This window comes from Brienomyrus brachyistius, chromosome 1 (genome assembly GCF_023856365.1).
Source record: "Brienomyrus brachyistius isolate T26 chromosome 1, BBRACH_0.4, whole genome shotgun sequence".
In the NCBI taxonomy this organism is placed as follows: domain Eukaryota; kingdom Metazoa; phylum Chordata; class Actinopteri; order Osteoglossiformes; family Mormyridae; genus Brienomyrus; species Brienomyrus brachyistius.
The window spans coordinates 10,245,393-10,264,151 of NC_064533.1; the positions used below are offsets into that span (position 1 = coordinate 10,245,393).

Below are 18,759 nucleotides of genomic sequence, written 5' to 3' on the forward strand. Positions count from 1 at the left end.
GTCGCTGGAGCTTCCCTGAAAGACTTTTGTTTATATTCCAGCATGAGGAAAATTGCATTGTAGTCTGATCACCCAAACGCCAGCTTTGTAGCCCTGCTTGTACGGGGTGTAACCATCGTGCAGAATTTTGGCTCCCCTGGTTGGACATTTCGCGTGCTGGTAAAGGTTCAGCATAACTTGCCTGAGGTTTGCCTTGTTAAAGTCCCCCAACACCATGAACGCTGCGTCCAGGTGTATGTTTTGAGTCGCACTGAGCATGTCATGCAGTTCAGACAAAGCCGCACTCGTGTCTGCATGAGGTGGGATATAGACCAACCATGGTGATGACTGAAGTGAATTCGCAAGCAGGTAAAATGGATGACACTTGATTGGGATGTAGACTGACATGGTGATGACTGAGGTTGTTAGAGAAATATGTACTTTTTTATTGTCATTTTGCTAGATGCCATTTCTTAGAAATAACACCCTGCAGCAGCTTGATCTTAATTTAGCAATAACACGTCTTAAGAACTGTCACTTAAATATTTCCACCCCATACATGGTGATAAACAATGTTGAATGTTATTTGCGTATCCTGTTTGTGTACCTCAATAAAAGACACTCCGAGGGGAGTTCCTCTTTCGAAGTTGGCTGAGTTCGACTGAGAGGCTGACACCTCCAAGTCAGGACCGGACTTCCCTTGCAGCAAGTAAAAAGTCATTGCAGCTGTCCGTGTTGTTCTGTGTTCAGAGACTGGTTGGTTTCCAGCTTATCTTTAGAAGAAGATAACCCTAACAGAGGTGAACTCTCAAGGGAGGTAAAATGGATGACATTTGATTGGGATGTAGACTGCCATGGTGATGACTGAGGTGGACTCTCAAGGTGGGTAAAATGGATGACACTTGATAGTCATATTTTCCAGATGAGGCAAACAGGAGCAGGAGAGAATTGAAATGCTCTTCGAAGTTGGAGCTAATCATGAAACAGACTCCCTCACCTTTAGATTTGTTTACGTCTGCTGTTCTGTCCATGTGGAGCACGGAGAAAGAAATCGAAGGAGTCACCACCTGATCTGGTGCTTCGGGGGTCAGCCACGTCTCAGTGAAACAGAGAATGTTACAATCCCCCACGTCGCATTGAAATATAAGTCTTGTTCTGAAATACTTCCAGCTTGTTTTGCAGTGACTGAATATTAGGAAGTGGTATACTGGGCAGTGGTGGTCAGTGGCCTGAACCGGGCCTGGTTCACATGTAACAGAACATGGACTCAGGTCTGGCCATGAAATGTGGGAAAGCCATGATATTTGAAATCTCAGCCTGCCTTTTTTTGCACGAATGACATGAACTGAATGAATAATCCTGGTTTAACATCACGCTTTCAACCAGAAACTGGAAAGACCTGGCCGCCAAGAAATCGCCGCCAAGATCATTCCAGAAAATAGCTAGCAGTGAAGCTCCAGTCACAAGGAGCTGTCCAACGGGCACACAAGGAAAAACAATAACATTATTGAAATTAACAGCCTACCAAATCAATATGATCACAGTGTATTCACATTCGGAATCCGTCGTCAGATTGTGCATAGGTGGTTTGAACTGAGGCCAAGGACTCCTTAAGAGGTCAAAGGTCAACCCCCCACCTCCGCCTTCATGACATAATGACTGTAGTTACAATCCCCACCCCCCCATTGCCGTGGTGAGGGGCAGTTTCTGATAAAGAGACAGTACAATGGGACGGCATTCATGGCGACCCTCGGAATCGCGTTCATTCTGTCACCGCTCACACACACGCATACACGCACACACGCATACACACACACACGGCCACACACACACACGCATACACACACACACGGCCACACACAAGAGCTTCTGTAACCCTGCCGGACACCACAAGCTGAAGATTCATAACTCATTCTGTTATAAATGGGCTTTGGGCACAGTGTGGGGGCCGCTGCTGTAATTGGATTGTTAATAATTCAGCAGCGCCTTCTTGTAGGGGTGTAAAAACAAACAGACAGTTCGATTTGCCACACTTTCATCCAGTGACAGGGCGCGACACTGCCGGCTCTCAGCTGACGCTATGCTGTCAAACCCCCGTGTCTCCCAGTTAATATTTTAGCAGTTTTTCCATGACAATCATAACATTATGGAGTGAAACAGCACCGGAATGAATGGGTATACTGGTTAATCACACGCATGCACACACACGCTAGGTATATACATCATTATGGGGACCGTCCATTCATTTCTATGGGCATAACTCTAACCCTACCAATGATAGCCTGAACCCCTACGAACCCCTAACCTTAACCAAAAGTAACCAAACAAAATATAAGTCCTTTGGCAATTTTAGTTTTTTGACTGCAGTCACAGACTTTTATAAAATTGAGGTTTATATTGTGAGTACTAAACAGTAACAAGCTTTACCTCATTCTGAGCACATTTGATCCCCATATGTGGTAAATACACACGCACATTCACACAGGTCTGATTGTATGTAACTAATCCAGTATCAACATCTGGATTAGTGCTGATCTGATGGCCCACAGCACAGCCAACTCTGTGGAACTCCTGAGACCAGCGGGTACTAGACTGCGTACTGGGCTGAGCAACCGGAAAGCAAACTGGGCTGCATGCTTGGCCATGTACCAGGTCGTGTACTGGGCTACATACCAAGCTGTGTACTGAGGTGCATACTGGGCTGTGTACTAGGCTGCATGTAGGGCTATGAATTGGACTGTGTACCGGGATGCATACTGGGCTATGTACCAAACTGTGTACTGAGGTGCATACTAGGCTGTGTACTGAGGTGCATACTGGGCTGTGTACTGGGCTGCATGTAGGGCCATGAATCGGACTGTATACCGGGATGCATACTGGGCTATGTACCAGGCTGTGTACTGGGATGCATGCTGGGCTATGTACCAGGCTGTGTATTGTGGTGCATACTGGGCTATGTACCAGGCTGTGTACTGGGCTCTGTAAACTCTCAGAAAAATATGCAAAAATGTGTATCTTTGCTTGTCAATGGGGCTGTGCCCTTGTAATTGTACCTTTTAAGGTACAGAAATGGATTCTGAGGAACATCCCAAAGATACAAACAGAATTAAAAGGTACAATTACCTACAGCTAAGGGTACAATTGGCGTACAGTGTACAGGCCTATAGACTATAGCCTGAGGTTAAAGGTGAGGGTCAGTGACCCCATTCTATGTCTAAGAAACAGGTGATTTGCTTTTCTCATAATAACAAGCCTTCGTGAAATATACATCACGTGTGTGAGCTGGTTCATTTGCCTTGAGGCAGAAGGTGGAACTGAGTGTGAATGTTCAATTATATCTGCTCTCTCTTCATTGGCTATGTACCATTAGCCAAGGGATTTGTGGACAGAAACAAGGTCACGCATGTTCACTCCTCTTTGTAATGAAGCTGTCACGATGTTCTCAGCAGCTGTCAGGCACATCATGAAGACAGCAGTGCTTTCCTCTGAAGCAGTGCTGCCCGACATTTTTACAGTGAGTGCTACTTTTATGAAGAAAATACCCTGAATAGCTATTGAATTACAACAGTATATTTTGCCGCTGACTGGGGGCCAGGGCCCTTGGTATATTTTGCCGCTGACTGGGGGCCAGGGCCCTTGGTATATTTTGCCAATCACGATCGACCTGGAAACGCTCCGTGACTGACCAGTCGATCATCCAGGTGGGCTCCCCTGCTCCAGAGATGCCTTAATTTACACAGTCAGACATTTTTTCCCACAGTTAATGGCCACTGTAGCACAGATTACAGCATTTCTATGCTGGACACAGCAGAGAGATCACACCTCAGTAGTCATACTAATAACAAATTCTTCAACTTTAACTAAAATGGAAAAGTAGGTTCATGTGTAAATAAGTTTCTGTCCTACTTAGAGAGACATCAGCCTGGGATTACCAGCCCCACGATGCCAGCTGGCCGTGAATATGAGTAAATTTTTAATGAGTGCCACAGTTCTGCTCGACATACTCTAATAAATGAAGCCAAGCCCCTCGATCTGTTCTCATTTAAGACCCAGAATGACATTCGAGTTTGAGACCTAGCTTTTCACTTAGAAAAAAAGTGAAAAATAGATGATTGCTGTTTTTTAAAGATTTGGGATGGTCTGATATAATACATAATTCTGGGGCATTGAATAATATTTTAAACGGCGTAGACTACACTGATGGTATCAGTCACCCTTGTGAAAAGTCACAAGTATGTTTTTACTTTCCTGCACGCGGTCTGGTTCTTTTGAAAGCCCAGGAATGATGTTATTTGCTGTTGTGGACCCAGGGGGTGGAGTCTGGAGATGGAGCATGAGTCACATGACCATAGCAGATGTCAGCTCCAGAATATGGGTCAGATTTGGGTGTACGCAGAAGGGTCGCCATGTCTCTCACAATCACGTCAGACATTTTGTCTTCCCTAACTAAATCGACAAGTTAATATGTACAACACGGGGTTTATCTTATAAACACTCTTGTTTATGTGATTTGCTTCAGATGTTTACCAGAATAATTCCAGGGAAAGTAGCTCGAATGGTAGCCGCTAACACAGTGTAATCTACCCATAAATCACATGATGTGGCCAAATTTATCAGGAAAGAGCGGCTATGGAGACCAGCTGCGGCAATGCACTCCGGTCGATGTATACGGGCCCCCCCATCCGGGCAGGAAAAAAACCTCCGGTCATGTGTAAGGAAAGCCATGTCCATTTATGGCTCTGGAGAATCCAAGGACAGACGTGTTCTGGAGAGTTCCGAGGAAGGTGGGTGTCTCAAGGTGTCACATGCCCCCGCACGCCGGGTGCGAGCCCCAGTGGGGCCTGCACTTAGAGAGACTGCTGTAAACATAGCGGGGGGGTGCCCGCACTTGGAAATGTCAACAGCGTATTTTAAGAGTCTGTGCTATACAATGTAAGGCCAGCACGAGTATTTTTAGAAACTCCCTGTCACACGAAGGGGGCATGCCCAGTCAGGGCGTCAGAGGAACGCAGGATGGTTTCATCTGTAGGTAAGGGTAAGCCTCGCAGAAGTAAAAGCCCCGTCGCGCTAGAGACGGAGTAAGGGAGCGCTACCACAATGGTCGCCATGGCGACACCGCTGTCCTTCGCTGTTCTGGAGTGAAAAGATGGAATTAATAGCAATTATATAGCAGAATCATGGCGTTCATAACATTCGTAATGCAAAAATTGAAGGACAGCGAGAAGAATTGGGTAAGAATTCGATGCTCAGAAAGTTTGAACTTTTCTCCATTTTCAAAAAGAAAATTAGAAAAGCATCGCAACTTAACATCATCGCCAGCCTGTTCAGAGCCAAACTGGCCGCATTGTGTTGCAGTCGCGTCCCTCGGCTGCTGCACAAAGCCTGTTTGACCTGGGCTGTGACCACACACACCCTCGGGTCAGGCCTTTACCACGTATATAAACTGGCAGCGGACACCACTCTGCCATGCTCTGTTACTTTTATGAAGCTCATTTTTTTTAATGGGTCTGTTTCCCACTCGAGATTTGGTGAAGCACATGTTTTTGTGAATGTTCAGTCATGCCCCATTGGTCATGTGACCTGTACATGAAATTACTGGCAGCTTAACTGGTAGAGCTGTGTGTTCTTGTTAATCGCTTTCCAATGATGGTTTCCCCAAGACAACAACCTAGACAACCCCACCCCCTCAGAACCACTGGGTTCCTAAAGGGGCCTGAATGGTGATTAAATTTTGAACTGGGTCTTTGTGTAAATGATCAGGATCAGCACAGAACTAACTGGTCCCACCTGGATTAGCTGCACACCTGCTGGTACCACCAGTAAGGTGGGAGGTTGCCATGGTTTCTCCCAGCAGGAAACGGGGCTTCAACCTCAGGGTTGCAAAAAACAAAAATGACGAGACCCCCCCTCCCCAAACGTGCCAAGGAGACATGGATGATACCAGGACAGATAAAGATATCTTGTTTACCATCTTCTCTCTAACCCTTAAGTCATTGACTGTCTCTTTATCACTCCCCAGCATTTCTGCTCCTGCGGTTCATCTGGAGGGTAATTGTCACTAATGATCGCAACAAAAAAAAGTCTGACTTTTAGCCCAGTCGCACCCAGTTCTAAGCTGTCCTGGTCCATGTGTAGGAGATTCACAATTTCACATCAAATGATCAGATCCCTAAAGCCCCGAACCAGATCGTTTCTTTACAGTCTTTCTGGTATCGTCTCCCAGTTCTGCCGTGGCTTTAAAGGGTTCTTTTGGGCTGGGACTCCTGAAGGTCGGCGGTTTATTCCCGGCCCGGCCCACCGCCAGCGGCCTGCCTGACATTTCGGAGCATGCCGGTGATAATCCTTGTCTTCCTGTGCTCCCGCTGCTGCCGCAAGCTCTGCACAGATCACAGCTCGTCCAGATGACACTGGCTTTCGGGGGATCTGGACGTCACCACGGAAGCCCCCCGTTCCGCTACCCACCATCCCCGCCCCCCCCCCCCCCACCTGAAGCATTCAGTTCCTCCAGGAAGGGAGCACAGCAGCGTGTCTGGGTGCTGACCAAATCCTGCAGACCTTCCCAACCACAGCCAGTGACTGACCGCTGTCTTTCGATTGACTGGCACAGGCTGCAGGCCAGAGTCTGCTGCTGCTGTTCAGTAGGAATAGAGTGTGAATAGATGGGGTCTCTGCAGATCTCATTAGTTCCATCTCTGTGTGAGAAATCAGGAAGCCCCCTGTTCACACACTCTGTAGGTGTCTCTCTAGCTGTACAACTGATGTGCAGATGGTGCATAATTATTTACGTGATGTCGGCTCTGATCCATCCAGGGACTCCTGAGCCACTCAGATCCCTTCGTATAGCTCCATGTGATCCTCAGAGTGGCCAACTTTGGTCAGCTGGCTGGAGTGAGCAAAATGTATGGCTGGAGTAAATATGGTGGAGGGTTCTCAAATTTACACTTTTGACGTAGGTAATGTTAGATTTTTTTTATGGAATAATAGACATTTGGCGTAAAATTTCTTGCATGAGCCTGAGAATCTGAAAGCGTGAACGTCACACCAGATGCATGACAGCTGGCGACCCTGAATTCTGAAGGGACGAAATGGCAGTGAACCTCCCATTTTTGTTTTCACTGTCAGAGTGGACCAACCGCAAGCCGGAGAAAACTGGAGTTTTTGAAATCGAGAGTGGGAAGGAGCGGAAAATGGGAGTGAAAGCGGAGGAGGGGGGACTTCCGTTTCTCCTGAACTACTAGTTACATAATTTTTCTCGGGCCCACTTGGATCATAAGCCGCAGTGGAGGGAAGCAGAAAGATCGGTCTGCGGCAGCCAATACCCAGGGGTGACTCAGTGCATCTCAGTGACAAGCGACAGATATGAAAACAGCAATAGCAGCTTGTTAAGTGTGATGCAAAGCAGAGACCTGGCACGCGAGCTTCCGGGAGCGAGTCAGGCAGGACCAGATAAGTAAGACACACCTGCATGTAGCAAAAATTAAAAATCCAACTGTAATTGTCTGAAGTCAGTTATTTTTCTTGAATTGTACTTTACTATTGAGAGTAGAATAGGAAGCATACAAGTCAAATCTGTTGCTCAGCAATTATAACATAATCATTTGGGGATGGTAACATGAAAGTGTGAAGTCACATGGTGGCGTGAAGGCTGACGTCCTCTGTGCAGTCTCACTGGTGGCGTGAAGGCTGACGTCCTCTGTGCAGTCTCACTGGGGGGCAGCCTCCCCCTCCCCGTGCTGTCACATGAATATATGCTGAGATGCATTTGGGCCAAGGGCCAGGCAGCAGTATGTATAGAAAACGTCACCTCAGATTTGCAACACTCCTGTGTTGTTGCACCCGGGGGCTGCAGGCATGGACCTGTGGGGGACCAGCCAAGCACACTGGACTCTTCTCAGTCTTGACTGCATACATGTAGTTAACGAGCGTACCTGTCCGGATCCTGACCTGAGTGGGAGGACTGACGAGTACCATGACAGGGAAATTAGTGAAACAGACAGGGAATTCCCTGAACCAGCCAAGCAGCATCTTGGCCGGAGCTGACGGATGCTTTAATTGAACCACACATTCAGTTAGGTAATGCGCCCAGGGTCAGCCTTGCTGAATCCAGGAATCTGTGCCAAATCTCCCAGCCAGGGATAAGCGACCATGATAGGCCTCATTTTCTGTGTTTTCAATATGTCCATAATAAGATTGTGTACGTTTTTTGTGGGCAGCTTGCACAGAGCCTCCTACAGCTACTTTCTGTTTCAGCTTGTTTTCTCGGTTCCGTTCTGCGCCGCTGTTTCAGATGCCGCATGTCCACAGGCTTCAGGCGGGAAGGAGGCCCTGTCCTGGCTGTGGGTCTAAGTCTATACCGGAGTGGGCAACGGGAAGCGGACGAGGCCTGACAGGGAAACGGCAGGGGCTCTGTGTGTGTGTGTGTGTGTGTGTGTGTGTGTGTGTGTGTGTGTGTGTGTGTGTGTGTGTGTGTGTGTGTGTGTGTGTGTGGGTTATTCCCAATGAATGGAGATGTGTGTGTAGAGCAGGGTGGCTGTATGCAGCATGTGGCTGTTAAGGCCCAGGCGTGTGCTGGCCAGCCTGCAGACCTTCTCTCACACGCTGCATTCTGCGTCACGACGTTTGGGCCTCAGAGTTTTTGGACTGTCTGTCTGTGCTGTACTGATAACCACAGTGCGTCCCGGTGCCGGTCCCTTATCGGGCGGCTGGCCGCACAAACACGCCTCTGCAGAGCCGCTGTTTGCACGTCTATCTGCCCGTCATTGTCACGGAACCGCAAAGTATAAGACCAGGTGCACCGCTGCTGAGCCGCCGCACAACAGCGTGGCCCGAGGGCCTCGTGTTTGTTTGCTGCACCTGCCGTGTGTCTGAGAGCAGCTGTCGTCACGGTGACGGCCGGATGTGGACAGGGGAGGCACGCCAGTGGCCTTGAGCTTGAAATCGGCCGGAGAGTGAACAGGAAGTAGGAGTTGCGTCTTATTTCCTGGGACAGGCAAACACTGGAAAACTGGGCCTTGGAGGCAGGCCTGCACCACATGCTGCCGCCCTGCTGGATAACAATGAGAACATTCAGAGCACCCTTCCCCCAAGGGACACACTGCATGTATTTAAGAGCAATACAACCAAGTGAAGCATGAACCATTAAAATGACATCAGCATCCATTAAACTCAAAATGTATGCAGTATCCCAGGATATATCTCTGCGTCTCAGCTTTTTGATCCATGCACTGAACATGAACTACAGACAGTGTGTGATATCGAGAGCGGCGTGTCTCCAGCTCGTGTGATGTGTACATGAAAGCGTACAGTGTGAAGCAGGGCAGCCCCAAGGATGATGAGGATGCTGATGATTATCCTCTAACCTTCAGCTGGGAGAAAACAGCCGTTGCTCAAAGAGAGATCAAATGATTTAATCAGTAATTACAGAAAAGAAATGAATGATGATTAATATTATTCTTTCAGACTATACTGTTATGATATCACAGCATCCCGTGTTGAGTGGGGCATTTGGCTGTACGGGGGCAGACTGACCGATCCACAGCCCCCCTCCCCACAGATAACATCACTCAAGATCATTAGCCCCCTCCTGTTTATGTTACGTAAGTGCCCCTCCCTCAGGCTTGTGTGTCACCCATCTGCTCGCTATGGGCCTAGAGGCATCAAAAAGTTCATCTTTCTGCACAAGTTCTGCTAACAAGCTGCCAAAGTGCTGCTCCCACAGTCCTGCTCTCTAACTGCTCCTCCCACAGTCCTCCTCCCAAAGTGCTGCTCCCACAGTCTTGCTCCCTAACTGCTCCTCCCGCAGTCCTGCTCCCTACGTACTCCTCCCACAGTCCTATTCCCAAAGTGCTCCTCCCACAGTCCTGCTCCCTAAGTGCTTCTCCCACAGTCCTCCTCCCAAAGTGCTGTTCCCAAAGTCCTGCTCCCTAACTGCTCCTCCCACAGTCCTCCTCCCAAAGTGCTGCTCCCACAGTCTTGCTCTGTAACTGCTCCTCCCACAGTCCTGCTCCCTAAGTGCTTCTCCCACAGTCCTCCTCCCACAGTCCTCCTCCCAAAATGCTGCTCCCAAAGTCCTGCTCCCTAACTGCTCCTCCCACAGTCCTACTCCCAAAGTGCTACTCCCACAGTCTTGCTCCGTAACTGCTCCTCCCACAGTCCTGCTCCCTAAGTGCTTCTCCCACAGTTCTCCTCCCAAAGTGCTCCTTCCACAGTCCTCCTCCCAAAATGCTGCTCCCAAAGTCCTGCTCCCTAAGTGCTTCTCCCACAGTCCTCCTCTCAAAGTGCTCCTCCCATAGTCCTCCTCCCAAAGTGCTGCTCCCAAAGTCCTGCTCCCTAAGTGCTCCTCCCAGAGTCCTGCACCCAAAGTGCTGCTCCCACAGTCCTGCTCCCTAACTGCTCCTCCCACAGTCCTCCTCCTTTGTATAAATCACCTTTGTTCTGGGCTGCCTTTCTGTGGTGACCAGGAGCAGTAACGGAGATCATCGCCTGTGCCTTGCTCCTAACTGTCCTGCAGTGCCTCCGCCACAGCCAGAATGAGCATGTCTCTGTGGTGAGAGGAAGCCATACATCAGGCTAATGCCTCAATTACATCTGCAGTGCCATCCATTAATAATCCCAAAGGACAGTAACTATATAATCGATGCTCCTCCCTAATAAAAGACATGCAACATTCCACTCTTATAAAGGCCTGAGGTTTTAAGAAGAGCTCTAAACCCGTCATCATAGGAGGACGGGAAAACATTCAGTGAAAGAAGGAAACACAATTTATATGATAAACACCTGGCTGTGGGTGAGGGAAGCATGAAAAAATGTGTATAAGCAAATTATCAACCCATGGATTAAAGGAGCTGTTATAAGAAAGATTTCCCCTTGAAATTGGTGACATCTTTAATAGATCCTCTAGACCTTTAATCAAAGTGCAGCCCAGTCTGAAGGTGCTAACAAGTCACTCCTGGACATGCGGTACCTGCATGACTTTTGAGATGCCGTCGGAAAAAGCAGAAAAGGAATTCTGTCAGGGCTCAGTAGATGGCTTCATGGCTGCTGTGACGGGGGGGCGATGGGCGGTTCCCCAGGAGAAACCTGCAGATGTGTGCAGGAAATGATACCAGGGTGAAGATGGAGGAGATGGCGAGCTTCGGCGAATCACTGACGTGCCAGAATGGCTCAGCCTGTATAGACAGGTGACAGTGAGCTGACTGTGACATTAGGGTGTCACTTACTGTAGGTACTATGAGAAAAAAAAAATTCTTTACTCTCACCCTCCATATTTGTTCCATGTGGTCAAAAGTTAATGTGTGCCAAATTATTTCATAATTGTGTCATGTTTATAGCTCGCCCATCTATATTTTAGTTTATATCACAAAACGGATGACGTTATACACAGCATATTTACCAATTAGATAAGTTGTTTATGCTCAAGAACATAGATAGAACATGTAATAATGGCTTATTTGCAATAAATTATACAGTGTACTGCACTAACACTTTTAGTTTAATGTAATTCTTATAGTCAACCTACAAACTCTGTTTTAATACACAGTCCTGTGTTGGTTGGCTGAGTTCAGCCTTCCTTGTAGAAGGATGTAGCTGACGATGATTAGAAACAACCTGCAAGAGCAACCGCAGGTCATCTTCATCCTTAGTGAGTATCGTGTTGTATTCCTGGATCAGTGCATGAGGATTACAGGTCAATAGGTTATGAAAAGTGAAAATTAATGTAACACGTAAAAATCGGAAGTATTGAAAATCTAACATTTTAAATTCATAAATTACAGTTAAGACTAGGAGAACATGAAGTTCCTCTCTCCATCTCCAGCTTATTTAACTTGGTGTTTTTTGTCTTAGCCCATAGCCCTGTAGTTAAACAGGCTACCTACTTGTTGCAATAATGCAATATAAACACATGAAAACAATGCATGTAATTTATTGCAATGCATATATTACCTTCTTTTGATTGAAGTTGAATAAACAGCAGATTGATTATCTCTGACGTTACTGTGCTCGGCACTACACGGCAAACTGAATAACTGGTGAAAAATAGCAATTAAACACCAGCATAAAATAAGATGGCTGACTGTTTGTTTCGCTTCTGCTTTCATAGAATAGCTAAAATATCACTGTCAGAAATAAAAATAAGTAAGAGATTGGTGTGGTTACTCAGATTAGTGAGATAGGTACCTGTGAATGTGAGGTCATCGAGAGGCGTAATTAAGCTTACAATGCTAACATTCAGAGGCCTTGGGCTACTTGAAAATGTTAATATTTCTAGTTGAAAATTTTTCTGAGTCCATTTTATCACTAACAGGACACATCTAGGTGGTGAGAGATGTGTATTTCAGACTTTTGTTTTTAAGTGACACCCTATTGTGACATCACAAGCTGGGCACCGGGAGGGCACATATTTCATGAGCTGGAGACACTCTGATAGAGTCAGGGTGTGTGTGTGTATGTGTGTGTGTGTGTGTGTGTGCGTGTGTGTGTGTGTGTGTGTGTGTGTGTGTGTGTCCGATTGCGTGCATCTGTGTCTATATGTGTGAGGGTGTGTGTCTGTGTGTGTGCACATCTCCATGTATATGTGTTATATGTGTGTGTGTGTGTGTGTGTGTGTGTGTTTCTGCTCTAAATAACTCCTCAATGTGGTAAAAACCTGTTATGGTGAAAAGTGTCCCCACAAGGGGAAACTCAATTTCATAAAAATCCGTGAATGGTGTCAAAAAAACTAAAGATGCCAAATGTCTTGTATTTTGTTTGGTTACTCATGGCTATGGTTAAGGCTGGGTGGGAGTTACGCCCATAGAAATGAATGGAGAGTCCCCACAAAGATAGTACAAAGAGTACCAACATGTATGTGTGTGTGTGTGTGTGTGTGTGTGTGTGTGTGTGTGTGTGTGTGTGTGTGTGTGGATGTGTGTGTGTGTGTGTGTGGATGTGTGTGTGTGTGTGTGTGTGTGTGTGTGTGTGTGTGTGTGTGTGCACGCTCGCTGACAAGTGGCCTGGTGTTCTTTCACACACACTTCTGGCGGTCAGTAACAAAGCCTCACGCAGAAGCTCTCTGACCTCTGGGGCTTTCCGCAGAGGACGGGGCCTCGCTGAATGGGCTGGCTGCTGTGAACTGGGTGTCACTGTGGAGGAAGAGAAGGTTGCAGGGCTGACGCGTTCGCTAAGGTGCCCTCGCCGAGGCGAACACGAGCCAAGCAGCCCCCCAGCCTCTGCTGGATGACCCTCCAAGCAGCCTTGTCATCCTGCAGATGTTTGCGGCAAAAATCAGTCCCATTCTAGGTCTTCGTCAGAATATAATTTAAGAAAATACATATATTTAACAAATCATCACTAAAACACAACACTAACAGTCCAGGTGTGTTTAGGTTTATATGGTGACCCTTTCCATTAACCGCACTTTCATCCTGCCTTCACAATGCATTCATAGAACATTCATGTAATAATTTACTTGAAGCAGACATATAAATACATTATAAAGATGTTTATAGTACATGATAGATGAGAGCATTCATCATGCTCAATGAACATGGCTATAACGTGTTCCGCCTTTTAATAGATATTATTAGCTGTGTTTATAATACATTATGAATGCATTATAATGCATTATGAAGGTATGTATAATGCATTTATATGACTGCTTTAAGTAAAGTGTTATCAACATTCATGAGCAGCATGTAAGTTTACCATAACATCCTAACATATCTTAACAGCTTAAATATACATTTATAACAAACATTGTAATAACAAATATATATCATAGCTGTTATGATATATTAAGATGTTAAGGTATACTTACATGGTGCTTATGAATGCATTATGAAGGTGCACTGAATGTTCTATGAATGCATTACGAAGGTACAGTTTATAAAGCATAACAGTTTATGTTGATGCTTGACCTTACTAATGCCAATCCCAAGCACATGTGTGTTACCCCCAAGTGACACAAACACACTAAACACATGATGAGACCCTTATTTCCTTATTCCACAGCTAGGGCTGATTAACCAGGCTTCTCGCAGCCTGTAAATGGAGACAGCTGCAGGCAGCAACGGTGGTTAGATTTAAACCACTTGGGGGATCATTCTGAGACTTGAGGTCTGTGGGAATGTCCGTCTTTGGTACAGCCCACCTGCTACAGTGAATCCATAACAGAGGGGGAGTTTCCGGCATGTTCCTGTACCGCAACAAAACCTCCCTGTTCTACTCCTCTCTTTGCTGGTATGTTGCTGAGAACAGCCCAGGCTGGTGACCCATAAACCATAAGCCAGATCCACAGCACGCTCACCAATGAAGAACTCCTTATTGTAGTTTAAGGGAGAAATTTAAATGACAAACTGCTTTTAATCTTATTACATTTTATGCTTCTGTAATTTCCATGTTATTTATAAACATGACATTCATGTAATAGATCCCAGTCCCACCTTACCCCTCCACCCCTTCGCCCCCTCAGCTGCCACAAAATTGGTCATAATGATTCAGGTTAGTCCACCATTAGTTTTCCAAGGAAGGCGATCAAGCCAGAAATGTCATAAATTTAGGCCAGACATCACACTCAGACTTCAGTCTGTTGCCCGAACTTGGCCCCCAGAGCCCTGTACACATATTGCTCTTAATTTGGAGAGGTAGAAAAACCAGGACAACAACTTCTGCAGTAAAATGTGGGTCCCGCCGCACCCTGTGCCCTTGGCCTGTTTTCAGAGAATGCCGCTTCCCTCCGAAGCGGGTCGAGGTGGCTGAGCCGCTGGACGGAAGGCGCTCTTGTGAAAATGGGAGCAGCATGGAAGATAAAAGCGTTAGCGAGACGCTCGCCACATGAGAAAAGCGGCAACTCGTCCAGGGAGCGGTGACACAGCTCTGGGCTCCATGCGAGACGTGACACGCTTATCCAGAGTAGAAAGCTGGATGCGGTGCAGCCGACAGCCAATCGTCTTCAAGGATGGGAAGGAAGAGACCGGAGCAAGTCCAGGTGGACGGCTCCTCTGCTAAGTTCTGTGACATTGCTGTGACATTTCAGGAGCAGTGTCACGTTCTTCAGAGCAAAACTTTTTGGGTTCAAAGTCGACATATCCCATCATTCATGTGGTTTGGAGTGTAGGAAATTAAAAACAAAATCTTATGAAAACAGAAAATTCTTATGGGTCAGATTCAGAATAATCCAGTTAATATGAGAAGAACCAATGACTACAAGAATATGCATCATTATCATAGTCACAACACACATCATTTTATTACTTTTATATATTATGTAACAGGCGTGAAGAAGTTAGACTCCCCTACTGTAGATGGTGTGTTTGTTGGTTTTTGATGTGATGCAAGCTTTAACAGTGTTATGCTTTCTTAAAGGTATGGTAATGTTCCTGAAAGACAAGACAGGGCATTGACTTATGTGAAATATTCTGAGGGCTGAATGAACACTCCCCCGCTGCAGCTGGCAGGTGGGTAGGTGGGTGATGTAGTTTGCCAGCTGGTCAGCTGGTCTTCCACGAGGAGATCCTGAACTTCTCTGAACCTGCAGCTGCTCTAAATGCCACATTTCTGGTGCAGCTGCTCGAGTATGTTGGTCCCGTCCGGCGTGGGAGGACAGCCGGAGAAGCGCGCGATGCACTGCTACTCACTCCTGCTGTTTGAATCGTTATTTCGACTTGTAGATATTTCCCTGGAGGTTTACGCAGGAGGAAGGGAAACTGGAGAGAAAAACAGCAGATCCATTTCAGGATGGCCACAGCAGGACAGCTTCCTTAGCAGCACAATTCCAGGGTTCTTTCTGTGGGGCTGTTTTGGGTTCAAGGCCCGACTGTGTGTATCTCCTGGGCCACATGGTACATGAACGCACTGAAGGTTCACCACTTTCCACAATAAAAAAAGCCACATTCATCCAATATAAGATAAGAAGAGAGCTTTACTGCCATTATACTTCAGCACAATAAAATTGTGGTAACATCTATCTTTGTATAGCAGCTGTAAAAAAAACATTGATAGATTGATGGGAATGGAAAATATTCTGACACTAATTTAAGATATACAGTGAAACAGTTCCAAAGTGCAGTGGAGAAAGTAACAGATGTGTCAGTTACTATACACGACGTGACATTATACACAAGGTAGTCATTAAACGTAAAATATACAGTCATTACCATAGCAACTTGCGTACCATTTTGAGAAATCATTGTGGGGGAAAGGGGAATATTGGGGGGGGGAGAGAGACAGGTGTGGTGGGTTGTATGCTTTGATTACTCCCACCTACCTTAGACTAAACCATAAAGTCCTGCAGCCTATAAAACCCCCTGTGACCTCGTCCTCCAGGGCTGCTGTCAGTCCGGCGGCTCCATGAGGATCACGCTCCCCTTTCTAGGCCCACATCACCCGCTTTGCCGCGCCATCGCGACCCACAAATGAGGCAGGAATCTCACGCTGCTCTGCATCCATCGACCCTTCTACCCTATCATGAGCGGGTGCGTCCTGCTGGATCAGACATGGTGACCCAGAATAGCTGTTGACGTCACGGGATGGGACATGACGGACATGCTCCGGCACATAAAGGACACAGGAGATCCAGGGCCTGGAACCAAGCCTACACCAAAGGCCCACAAACACCCATAAACTCCTACAGGAACTGCAGATTTTCCCAATATGCATTTAGGCAGCTGCATGTGATCTAGTTTGAATAAAACTTCAGCAATTCAGATTCAGGGCCCTGGTCACTCTATAGTCAAGACTCCTGGACCCTGATCACTCCACAGCCCACACTCATGGGTTCTGATCACTACACAGTCCACACTCCTGGACCCTGATCACTTTATAGCCCATACTCCTGGACCCTGATCACTCTACACTGTAGCTCATACTCCTGGACCCTGATGACTCTATATCCACACTTCTGGGCCCTGATCACTCCACAGCTCACACTCATGGCCCCTGCTCACCCATTTCACCATTTACCTCTGGCCACCCCCATCAAATTGTGACCAACGTCGCCAGTGCTGCTGACAGGAGGTGTGACTAATCCCAACACTTTTTTTGGCTTCTCACCACCCACCTGCTGCCCCCCCCCCCCCCAAACCCCATCACAGGGGCCAGCTTGATGGCCATGGTGTGTAACCTGACACTGGATATCCCCCCTCCAAATGTCACATGTGAGGCGCGTGCTAGAGGGGACAATGCAAGGGGTAAGCTTTCCATCAGAACTTCTCGCCTGGCAAACTTAGCTCTGACTCACTCGGGGGGGGGGTTTCTGACACTGATGCGCAGGGAGATTCCACGCTCGACTGGCAGCTCTCAGAAGTTCACTCTTTCCATTCTTGAGCTCCTAGGACTTTCCAACATCCACGTTGAAGCTCTTGATTGGCTACAGGGGTTAAGCTATTCACACGACTTGGAGTTGTTTGATTGGAGAATTCGCTAACATAATCAGGAAACTTGGAGGCAAGTGATTGGAAACAGAAGAGAGAATATATTATAGATGAAGAAGGATTTTATTGCCGTAAGACAACCTGGAGGCTGCTGATTCGCTGGGGAGGTTAAACAACTTTTGATTGGCGTAAGAGTTCAGGAGGCTACAGATAGCTCTGCCACTGTTTAATCCCTATACATTGGTTCTTATGTATCTGCTGTCTTTCTTCACTAAGGTCCTAAAAAAAGTTCACCTTTGGGCCCATTAAGGGAACACTGTCCCATTTATCAGTGACTTACTCCTTAACTCTCAGAGTGCGGTAAACACATTGGCCAAGCGCTTTCCCCTGCCTCAGAGCTGAAGACTACATTGTATCTTATCTGCCATTATTTACATGTGACTTGCAAAAAATGAGCTTCTAGTGTTCTGTTGTTATCTCAGAGTCTGGCGACCCAGGCAGATCTTAACTACATACAGAAGGACGTGACAAGGTACTGATGCTCCATCAGCCCGTGAGCCTTCTGCTAATGAGCATTAGCTAATTAGGCAGATCCTGGTCCCAGTGCTAATGAGCTGAGGAACTGTAAGATAAGAGGAACACAATGCCTGCAAGGATGGCTGCCAGATGATTGGATCAGCTCAGACTGCTCCATGGTTACTCACGAGGCGGCAGCCCTGAACATGGCCCGGGCTGTTACAACAGACCTGGTAATCAATCACAGAGAAGGGCATCAAGTGAAACACGTTACGACAGACCTGATAATAAATCACAGAGAACGGCATCACGAGGAACACATTACAACAGACCTGATAATCAATCACAGAGAACGGCATCACGAGAAATGTTGTTCTAGTAGCTATATGAGGAAAATGGAAATCAAATTCCTGTAGGTTCATCTGCGGCGGCGTTAGTTTTTGTACTTGGGTGACAGAGAGAAAGCAAAGCAGGAAAATATTTGCAGTCACTCAGCGGCGAGGACACCAGCTATGAGGTCTCCGTACAGGCGTGACCATCTGGCAGAACTGTGGAGTGTCACACAGCCCGAAACATGCATGTACACATGAATGTCAGCTGTGGTTATCAGGACCTGAATGAGGTTTGATAAGCGGCTGTAGTGCAGAGCTGAAGCTGCATGAAGTGTCTGTGTGTGTGTGTGTGTGTGTGTGTGTGTGTGTGTGTGTTTGCCTGTCGGTCTGGCTGTTGTATCAGTGGGTTTCCATGACTGGTGTATCTAAAATGTTTCCCTTTCTAATTTATACATTTTTTTTAATTAATGGTGCCCCACAATCCTCCCAGCCGCTCCACCCATGCTCCACCCATGCATAACACATGTGTTAATATGAGACAGACCAAGCCTTGAACAGTGCCCCATCCAAAACTTGTCTTCCAG

General features: G+C 46.8%; 2 long non-coding RNA genes across 3 annotated transcripts in view; one reads left to right on the forward strand and one right to left on the reverse strand.

Moving 5' to 3' along the window:
* The first annotated feature begins 676 nt into the window (after nt 1–676).
* Nucleotides 677–18,759, forward strand: part of LOC125745984 (uncharacterized) — a 40,293-nt gene continuing 22,210 nt past the window's right edge. For both annotated transcript variants that reach the window (XR_007398819.1, XR_007398820.1), the window contains exons 1-2: nt 677–861; nt 983–1,126. This is a non-coding gene — a long non-coding RNA (uncharacterized LOC125745984). The remainder of the gene's footprint in view (nt 862–982; nt 1,127–18,759) is intronic.
* LOC125745981 (uncharacterized) lies at nt 10,382–12,013 on the reverse strand. Its single transcript, XR_007398818.1, has 3 exons — nt 11,498–12,013; nt 10,943–11,058; nt 10,382–10,520 (listed from the first exon to the last, which is right to left on the reverse strand). It is a non-coding gene; the product is annotated as an uncharacterized LOC125745981 (long non-coding RNA).